Genomic DNA, 11,237 nt, shown 5'->3' with positions numbered 1-11,237 from the left:
GTGTGAGCTTACCTAAAAAGGCTTTGTACCTAGTTGGTATAGTAGTGTGGGATTTTAGGTACTCACCTGTCGTGAGACTTATTTTGTGTGCATTATATGTACCAATGTAATATGTGTTGGCATAGTGGATGGGTTATCTTTTATTTACCTATATCATGAAATTACCAATTTGTTAATTGTCTCCCACTTATTAACCAGGGTCTATACGGTAACTAGGCTACCCTGTTGGTAGTTTTAGTTGCTTTGTATGATGCTTGGAATGGCATTGGAAGTTAATTAAATGCCATGTATTGCAGGTTCTGAGTTGCCCTGTCGATGATTCAGATCAATGCATTTGATTGTGGTTATTTGGTTGACTGTCCCTGGCCCGCGAAAGGGTATCTTTAGTGCTACAAAGACCCTAGCGATATTGATAATTTATGCCCTAGCGATATTGATAATTTATGTTTTATGTTAAGGGGCTGGAAAATAGTTATTGTTTTATATATATTAAATGCTTTATTGTACTTATTATTTTCACAGTTAGTAGCATTCTGAATGTTCTGCCTATGACTGCTATGATAAAATTGGATGGGATAAATTATCAGAAGTGAAAAAGACATTGGTTATGAATTTGACATTTATGAAATTGGATTTGGATTTGGAAATAGATTCACCCAAGATACCAACTAATGATAGTAGTGCAGTAATTAGGAAACTTTATGAGGATTGAAAGCATTCTAATAAGTGCTGCATGATGATGATGGAGAATTACATGAATGAAGCTATATATACTAATATTCCTAAGGTTGATGTAGCAAAGGAACTTCTTGAGGAGACAGGAAAGAAATTTATCAAGTTTGATATGAATGAGAAGCATTATTATTTAGACCTTTTGAATAATACTAAGTATGATGATGCTTATCAGATATGAGAAAGGAAAGAGTACTTCAATGGAAGGTGTGGCTATTGTAATAAAGTTGGACACAAGATGATAAAGTTCTTGGTTTGAGAACTTTATGTGGCAATTTATATAGACTTGAGTTATTTAATAATGATCTCAATTCTTCTATTAATTCTGTTATTGCCCCTGTTATTGCTTCTAAACTTCCAAGAGTTAATGATAATTCCTCAATGTTGTGGCATAAGCGTTTGGGACATATTTTTAGGCACAGGATGGAAAGATTAGTGAAGATGGAATACTTACTAATCTTGATTTCTCCGATCTGTCAACTTGTATAAAATGTGTGAAAGGGAAGCTAACTTTCAAGATTAGAAAGGATAAGTTAGCTATGTGTGGAGATATTTTGGAGTTAATACACACTGACATATGTGGACCTTTTACACCAACTGCTTTGGGTGGTTATAGATATTTTATTACCTTCATTGACGATTACTCTCGTTATGGACATGTTGAGCTTATTCATGAGAAGTCAGATTCTTTAGTTGCCTTTAAAGAGTTTAAGGTAAAGATGGAGCTTTAAAAGAATAAGAAAATAAAAGCTGTAAGGTCTGATAGAGGTGGTGAGTTTTATGGTAGATATGATGAGACTGGAAGGAACCCAGGGCCTTTTGCTATTTATTTGCGTGAGTGTGGCATTGATGCGCAATATACGATGCCTGGTACACCTCAGCAAAATGGCATAGCTGAGAGAAGGAATGAAACTTTGTTGGATATAGTGCGGTCTATGTTGGCAAATTCTAGGTTGCCAGATTATTTGTGGGGAGAGCCTTTAAGGACGGCGGCTTATATTTTGAATCAAGTTCCAAGTAAGTCCATTCCTAAGACACCTTTTGAATTGTGGTCAGGAAGAAAGCCTAATTTGCGCCATTTTCGAATATGGGGTTGTAAATCTGAAGTAAGGATTTATAATCCCCAAATTAAGAAGTTGGATCCTAAAACCATTAGTGGATATTTTGTTGGCTATTGTACAAGATCTAGGGGTTTAAGATTCTTTTGTCCTTTTCACACCACCAAGATTGTGGAATCAGACAGGGCCATTTATTTTGAAGATGATTTTGGATTTGATGATAATAATGGAACAAGGGTGCCTCAAATTTAGAGAAGAAAGTGTTTTCATTCCCAGTATCATTGTTCCTGATAGAGATATTGTTGATCCAGTAGTTGATGAACCAGTAGTTGGTCAGAATGAACTCATTGTTGAAGAGCAAGATATTTCAGCTATTGCAGATGCTAATGTACCTTTGAGGGGGTCACAAAGGATTAGGAGATAGCTATTCCTGATGACTATGAGGTTTACTTGCAGGAGCATGAGTTTGACATAAGTGATGATTCAGATCCAGTCACTTATGAGGACGCCATAAGCAGTTCAAATTCAAATTTTTGGTTGGATGCAATGGAAGATGAAATAAAATTCATGGCATCAAATGGAGTTTGGGATTTGGTTGAGTTACCAGAGGGTAGCAAGCCTATTGGGTGCAAATGGATCTTTAAGACTAAAAAGGACTCCAATGGTCAAGTGGAGAGGTATAAGGCTAGACTTGTAGCTAAAGGGTTTAGCCAGAAGGAAGGAATTGATTATGCAGAGACTTTCTCTCCTGTATCCACAAAGGATTCTTTTAGAATCATTATGGTGATTGTGGCGCATTATGACCTGGAGTTGCATCAGATTGATGTCAAGACTGCTTTCTGAATGGTGATTTATATGAGGATGTATATATGGTTCAACCAGTTGGTTTCCGACAAACAAGGAATGGTAATTTGGTTTTTAAGCTTAAGAAATCTATTTATGGTCTTAAGCAGGCTTCGAGGCAATGGTATCTTAAGTTTGATGATGTTGTCATCTAAAATGGCTTTAGGAGAATGTTGTTGATAGATGCATATATATGAAGGTCAGTGGGAGCAGTTTTATATTTCTGGTGTTGTATGTTAATGACATACTTTTGGCTACTAATGACACTGACCTGTTGGCTGAGACAAAACAGATGTTGTGCAACCATTTTGATATGAAAGATCTCGGTGAGGCTTCTTTTGTTTTGGGCATCAAGATTGTTCGAGATAGAACTAATTATATGTTGCAATTGTCTCAAAGAGCCTATATTGATAGAATCCTTAAGAGATTTGATATGCATATTTGTTCTCCTAAAAGTATGCTGGTCACAAAGGGTGAAAGATTTTCTAAGGATCAATGTCCTAAGAATGATAAAGAGTGGATGACGATGAGAAATGTTCGTTATTCTTCAGCAGTAGGTAGTTTGATATATGCTCAAGTATATACACGGCCTGATATAGCTTTTGCTGTGGGTGTGCTTGGTAGATTTATGAGCAATCCCGGTCCTATTCATTACCGAGCAGTTAAGAAGGTCTTTAAGTATCTTCAGGGTACTAAAGATCATATGTTGACATATCATCGCACCAACTCTCTTGAAGTAGTGGGTTATATGCTCAAGTACAGAATTTTATCCGTGATTTAGGAGTAGTTGACTCCATTGAGAGGCCTATTATGATGTATTGTGATAATACTGCAGCGGTGTCTTTCTCCAATAATTTAAAAGGTATTCCTGGTGCAAGTACATTGATGTGAAATATTTTGTGGTAAAGGAGAAAGTTGAAGAGGACCTCATTACTGTAGTTCACACGCCTACTTACAGCATGGTGGTAGATCCACTGATCAAGGCCTTACCTGTAGGCATATTTGAGGAGCATGTGTCCCGTATGGGATTATTAGGCAGCTGAGACTGCTGTGGGTCAGTGGGAGTTTATTATATTTTCTGCAGTAATATCCATGTTAAGTATTATTTATTATTTTAATACATTGATGTATGTGGATCATTATTTATTTATGAGATGATTTATTACACATCTTATTGCTCCTATATTTACAAGCCTGTTGAGACTATTAGTCTATGTATATGTGTATGTTGATCCACAGGTACCATGGTGAATCCCTACTACCTAGTTTGGGTATATTGTTGCATCCTGTCGATACGTAATGTGCTTGAATGAAATAGTTTTGTGTGTTGGGAGATTGCACATGGTTAGGTAAATCTCTAGTACCTAGACTGAGTTTATGGCATGCAAAGTGCTCAGTTGAAATGGTATCATGTTTTGGAAGATTTACTGAGAGAATCTGTAACACCCCGTCCCAAATCGCACCGGAATCCGTGCACGTTGACCGAGGTTGACCGTTGACCGTTGACCGAAGGGGGTCAAAAGTTGACTTTTTGACTCGGTGGGAATTTCGAGTTGACCAGGGTACCGTGGCGAAGTGCATGACGCCCTGAGTTCGTAGACTAGTAGCACGTCGAAAACGGAGCTACGGTTTGAAAGTTATGGGCAAAACAAGTTGAAGTGTAAACTGTCTAAAAGGTGCCGGGAGTTGACTTTTTCTTGTGATGTAATTGTGAGTTGACTCTTGTATGGTTGTAAAGTACTCGTTGATACGAGTTCATAGACTAGCGGCACGCTTAAATCGGATTTGTGGTTAAAAAGTTATGGACGTTTGAAGTTTACCGGATACCGTATTATTTTAATATTTTTTTTGGGTCGGTGAACAGTGAAATGCCACGTGTCAGTTTCTGATTGGTCCACGTGGCATGAACAGTGTCAAGCAGGGTTTTAATTTTGAAAAACTCTCGGGGAAGAGAGAGAAAGAGAGAGAAGAGAGAGAGGAGAGAGAAAGAGAGAGAGAGAGCCACCGCCGGCCACCGGATTTTGCCACTGTTCCGGCCGAGTTACTGTACACGCGCCGGACAGAAAGATTGCCCACCTCATTTCCGGCAAAACCTCCAAATTTCACGGCGAACGGCCGCCGGACGCGCCCGGATCGGACGTCCGAAGTTTGGCGGCGATTTTTCTCCCTCCACCGCCGGCCACCGCGAATCGGCACTATTCCGGCCGATCTACAGTACACGCGCCATACACCCAGCATCCTCTCCTCAAGTCCGGCCTACCCACCAAAAATCACGGCCATCGGACCACCGACGCGCCGGGATCGGAGCGTTTTCCGGCGAGGGGTCGAAAATCTTCAAACGGTGATTTCTCCGCCGTCCGACCTCCGTTTTGCTCACCGTCGGTCCCGTTGGATTGCTCTCCTCACGATCTACAAATCTGCAAAATTTCACAGCAAACGGCCACCGTCGGAAATTACTGTTCCGGCGACGGTTGCCGGTGACGTGGCGGCCCGCCGGAAATTACTGTTCCGGCGAGTACCCCGAAAATTCCGGCCAGCTCCAGTCCGCAGTGTTCGACCTCCTGAACCCAAATCCGACTTCCGTTTCCACCAATTCGCGACGGTTTGGGAGAATTGCGGAGCCGAAACCCGAAAAGCTTCCCGATAAAATTCCGACCCCGTCGGGTACGATCATCGGAAATTAAGACCGGATCTGTGATTAGCATCACTCGAGCTTCGATTCGGTATATAATTCGTAAATTTTAGTTATCGTTTGTATTTTGACCCTCCGGGTACCGGGTATTATTTACCCGAATAAAATATTAATTTATTTGACTGTCTGTGAATTTTGTTCTAGGAGCACCGGTGAGTCGTAGAATTGATCCTGTAGTGGATCATGGGTTAATTGCGTGCTCCAGGTGAGTGACCCACCTTCAAATTAATTTTGGGAATTTAATTGGTGAATATATAATGTGTGATTTAAATATTTGGAATTTAATTTCTATGTGCCAAATATTTATTTGAATTATTGTGGAATTATTTGTGAATTTATCGGATTTAAGAAAATGTGTATTTCACCAATTTATGCCATGTGGAATTATTTTATGGTTTTGAGGATTTTGAAATTGGTGTGGTTTTAATGGTAAATTGGGCACGATTTGATTTTCAAATATTTCAAGGAAAATATTTGGTTATGTTGGTGATTTCAATTTTTATGAAATATGCCCATAAAATATTATGAGATTTGATTATGAGATTTTGAGCATTATTTATGCTATTGGGAAAATGTGGATATTTGAATTGATGGATTTGAAAGTTGGTGGATTTGAAAATCATGGAATTTATGGCATTGATTACAAAGAAATTGTGGGAAAATTCCCGGTTCAAGCGGATGGATTATGCCCGCTATGTTTATGAAAAATGTGAAATTTGTTTTATGATTTAAATTTATGGATTTTATAATTTTTAGATGCACCGTGCACGTACTGGTGTTCTGATTATGTGATATGGTATATGTGATATGGTTAGTGTGCACACGGTTGTGATTAGCGCGCAGGTGGGTGTGAGTAGCGCGCGGTTGATATTATGAGGGTGTCCTGTGGATGCCATCGGAGAGGGCGGCCACCCCCCTTTGGCCGGGACACCAGGTTAGCAGCGGCGCTGTGGGACGCCACGCGACCGTATGCCGGTTTCTTTCTATAACCTCCTGTCTGGCGGTACCTTGGGACGCTGGGTACTGTTGGCGCCACTGGTATATAGTGGGTGCATCAAATGATTTTCAGAACTGTGTTTTAAAAATAAAATGTTTGGAAACTGTATTGGAATTAAAAATATAATTATTACTGTTCGGATATTTATTTGATGTCTTGGTTTTCGAGGAATATGAATAAAGGGTTTTGTGAAAAGGTTTTAAAAGGGGAACCTTTCCAACTGAGAGAATTGTAAGGGTTTTGAGAGAAAATATTATTTCCAAATAATTATTATTTATATACTTATTACTGTGATATTATATGGTATAGTAGTAGGGTCGCTCACTGAGATGATTAGCATCTCACACTCTTAAATTCCGTTCCTCTAGGTACCAGGTTGTCGGTGTTCATCCAGAGCGGACTTGATCTTCATCGCTGTTTTACTTCGTGAAGTACCCTGTTCTTCTTTTATTGCAGTTGTAATATTTCTTTCACTCTTGTTGTATTTATTTTGCACTGGATTACTGTATTTATATTTTTTTAAGTGCTGCAATTTGTGGAATCGATTTGTAGTACTGTGGGAGGAATAAGGGGATAATTTTAGAAGTGTGTTTTCAGTGCAGGGAATTTTGTGGTAAGTAAATCCCTTAGGGGAGGCTCTGCCGGATTTTTCGTTGGAAGGTTCGGTAGGGTTTCCCTGGGATCAGGGCTGTCTAGGGTTCCGGGGAAGGAATTCCGGACGGGTCCTGACAGAATCTCTACTGCCTAGTCTAGTATATTGTTATGCCCTGTGGATATACTATATATTTAGATAAAATGGCATTATGGTTCGGGAGATTCTATAGTAAGTGAGTTTGGATTTTATATGATGATGATTATAGAGTCCAAGTGGGAGAATGTTGAATAAATTAATATTTGTGGACTTGGCATAATCAATTACTCACTTACAGGGCCTATTTATGCCATTAATGGGACTGGCTTATTTTATTATTTTGTAGTAGGGCCCTTGATCACACATTCTCTATAAGACTCCAGTTGGCCCATTGGACTGGAGGACCAACTCTCTTTATAAGCCCATTAACTTACCCATATTTTTCTACTATTATTATATTATTAAATTATTAGTATTTTGTGTGTGTTAAAATTAATGGGTAAGTGTGACTTGCAGAGACTATAAAAGGTCTAGGGCAAGCAAATAAACATATGCCATACGGTATTTTGATATTAGGGTTTTCAGAGATCTGATAGTGGTTTAAGAGTAGTGTGTTCATAGGCACTACTTTATATTGTTTTCTATTTTGCAGGATTAAAGATTTAATTTATCAATGGCTGCGTTTGGAGGTTAGTAATTCATGATTAATAAAATTTATTATGTATATTTAGATCCACAAAATCTAACAAGAAGTTGTATTTTTGATCTCAGAGAAAGCATCTGCGTTGCAAGAAATTTGGATAACATGGAGGGCGGAGGCGTTCTTGGACCTCCAATACTTGAATGCATGACCATCTTCGGGTTTTGGAGGTTCATCCATGGATTCCACAATGTCCCAAAGATCTTCACCCATCAAGTAGATTCTCACCCAAACGCTCCAATCCAGGTAGTTTTCATTGTCGAGAAGTTGATGAACAATTCCAGCTGGGACAACACCTTGACGACTCATACTTCTAAATATCAAAAATAAATTAATATTATTAATTGTTTTCCTTTTTTTATTAAAGACACAATGTAGTACGTGTGTGTGTATATTTATATATATATATGCATGAATAATAAATAACTATTCCAATATTGATTAATTTGTAATATAGCTAATAAAGAAAATTGTTTATGATCAAAATGGCCGAGCCTAATCTAATTAAGATGGATTTCCATGTGAATGATAATGAAAACAAAAAAAAAAAAAAAAAAAAAAATTATAACTAAGTGCCTAGTTAAAGTTAAAAATCTATTTAAAAAAAAAACAAAAAAAACAAAAACATCAATTTTCCAAATGGCCATTACTAGTGCAACGAAAGTTGAAATCTTACATTGCGAGCAATGACGATGTCCCAATAAAATGAAGTTCCAGGCCTACAAAGTGTCTGTAGAAAGTTTTAAAAAAAAAAAAGAAAAAAAAAAACGCCGTTCAGAGCTCTCTCAGCTACTGAAAAGAAACCGAATTCTTTTTAGGGAAAAATGCACAAAACCACTTACACATATTTATACAATTTTTTATCATATATATATATATATATAAGTATATATATCCTTGGTGTGGTACAAAAGGCGGCATCAGATGAAAAGACAATTCTCTAAAACAATGAAAAGAACAAAGGTAATATGTAAACTAGATTGAAGGATTTTTTATTCCAAAAAGGGAATGGAAGAGTAGACAGCTGCTCTAAATTCTTATTTGTTCTTTTCTCATGGAGAGCTCTCTAAAAAAATTGTATAGAGAATTCTTTTGTTTTTTAAAGAGCTGAGAGAGGTTTTTTAAAAATAAAAAAATTTAGAGTTGAGAGAGCTCTAAATTCTTAAATTATTATAGAGATCTCTCTCATCTGTATCTATATATATACACAGATGATTAAAAAAAAAAAATTGCCGTTTAAAGCTCACTCGGCTGCAAAAAAGAAACCGAATTCTTTTTAGGACAAAATGCACAAAACACTTACACATATCTATACATACATACATATATATATCTATATATATATATCCTTGGCATGGTACAAAAGGCGGCATCAGATGAAAAGACAGTTCTCTAAAACGAAGAAAAGAAAAAGAAATATGCAAACTAGATTGAAGGATTTTCTTATTCCAAAAAGGGAATGGAAGATTAGAAGAAGAGAGCAAACAAAACTTTATGCTTATAAATATTATATACAGAGGAGCAATATTTCTCTGACCAATAAACTATATGGTTCAACAAGTTTTCTTTTTCATTTTTTTCTAATATCAAGGATGAAAGAATTTGAACTCGATTGAGAAAACGGTTGATTTTATTGCACTAGCTGTCCCCACAAGGACATCCATATGAGTTATCCTATAAGTTCATGCTTAACTTTATTTACCAGAAAAAAAAATATATATAGAACGTAGATTAGTTGATAAAATAAAAGAATAAAAAAAATTTCCTCGACTGTATCTCTATGGAGGAATATATACTCTAGTAGTAGTAATCCTCCACTATCCGCAAGCATTTTTTGGTGAATCAACAGTCCAAAGGCTTTGCTCACTCTTCACGCTATAGACTATATTAGTTTGGCATCTACGCACAAAAAAAAAAAATAATAATAAAAAAAAAAAAGTTTAATAATAATAACAATTTGACATTGTCATGACAAGAATACCATCTATATTGGTTCTGATTCACCCCTAAAAAAAAAAAAAAAAAAATTAATCTCACTCGTATACTGTATACTAATACGAGAAGCATAATGTATGACCAATATAAAACTTCGTAAACATAAAACAACTTATTGTCAGGCTCTTTAACATTGTTTGGTTGAGATTTCTCATTAAAAAAAAGAAAAGAAAAAGAAAGAAGTATTGACACATTATTTTTAATTTTTTTATTTCTTCTTTGTTAAGTATTGATACATTATTTATTCCCCTCACCTCATATCCAAAAATAAATACTAAAGTGGTATTGCTATCTTACTTAGAGCTAGAGACAAAATGTAATATTATATATATAATCATGTCCTAGTGCATTAGAATTCATGCATAAAATATTTTTTTCTCTATATATTTTGTTATGGTATTAAAGCTTTTTACTTTTCATCTTTTTTTTAATGAAAATAATACCTTTTGAAATAAGAAAGCATATACAACAGAGAAATCTAAAAGTAGAAATTAATTAAGTAGGAGAAGAACAAATCATGGTTAATATTGTTAAGAAACTTGCTAAATATTTATTAGACAAAGAGAATACTTTTGCAGCCAATATATAAATATATATATATATATATACAGTCCGTCTATGGTGCGGATGGTTCTCATGCGGACCACAGTATTGGTGACAGTTTTTCATAGTATTGGTGATGATTTTTTAAAAAACCGTCGTTAATACTATGAAAAATCGTCACTAATATTGCGGTCCTTATGCAGACCGTCCTCACCATAGAATTTTCATATATATATATATATATTATATCTCTATTCATTTCTTGGAAGTCTTTCTCTTATTACACACACGCGCGCGCGCACGCACAGAGTCTCAACACCTCATGAAATTATTACAGATTGAAGTGGCTCAAAATTTTGGTTGAATTACCAATATCCTCGTATTAGTTGCTTTACGTGCTAGTTTTTAATCATTTATTGATTTGACAACGCATGATTCATTTGGCGAAAATTAGAAATTTTAGCATCTTACAAAATGGATAAACATTTTTCATTGATATTATAATTAAATAAGAAGATAGAATATAAATTAAGTACAAAGCAAAATTTTATTGTTGTAAAAATATGTAAATCCCTGTCAAAATCAAAAAAAATATATATATATTTTGTTAACCTCTTTAGTCGGTGTTTTAACAAATTGATGCTATTTCTTTTCCCTCAGGAAAGCTGATTTAAATAAGATTTTTATTTTTATTTATTTATTTTATTAAATTCATTATATCGGACTGTAGGCTCGAGCTTCCGCAGGCTTGGCCCATATCTTTTAAGTGTTCTCAATTGGTTTTTTTTTTTTTTTTTTGGGATAATATTCTCAATTGGGTATTAGGACCTCCGTGTGTGTATGGTTTCATTCTTTCTTTTCTTCTTCTTTTTTTTTTTTTTCCCCTCTTTAATTTATTTTTTTATTTTTTATTTCATCATCATCATCATCATCTTTTGTGAGTGAGTGAGAGAGAGAGAGAGAGAGAGAGAGAGAGAGAGAGAGAGAGAGAGAGAGAGAATGGTTTTTGTAAGTTCTTTCACACCGTTAAGTATTTGTCCCTAGTA

Source organism: Ziziphus jujuba, chromosome 8 (genome assembly GCF_031755915.1).
Source record: "Ziziphus jujuba cultivar Dongzao chromosome 8, ASM3175591v1".
In the NCBI taxonomy this organism is placed as follows: domain Eukaryota; kingdom Viridiplantae; phylum Streptophyta; class Magnoliopsida; order Rosales; family Rhamnaceae; genus Ziziphus; species Ziziphus jujuba.
The sequence above is the reverse complement of the archived record's forward strand: the minus strand, read 5'-3'. Positions refer to the sequence as shown.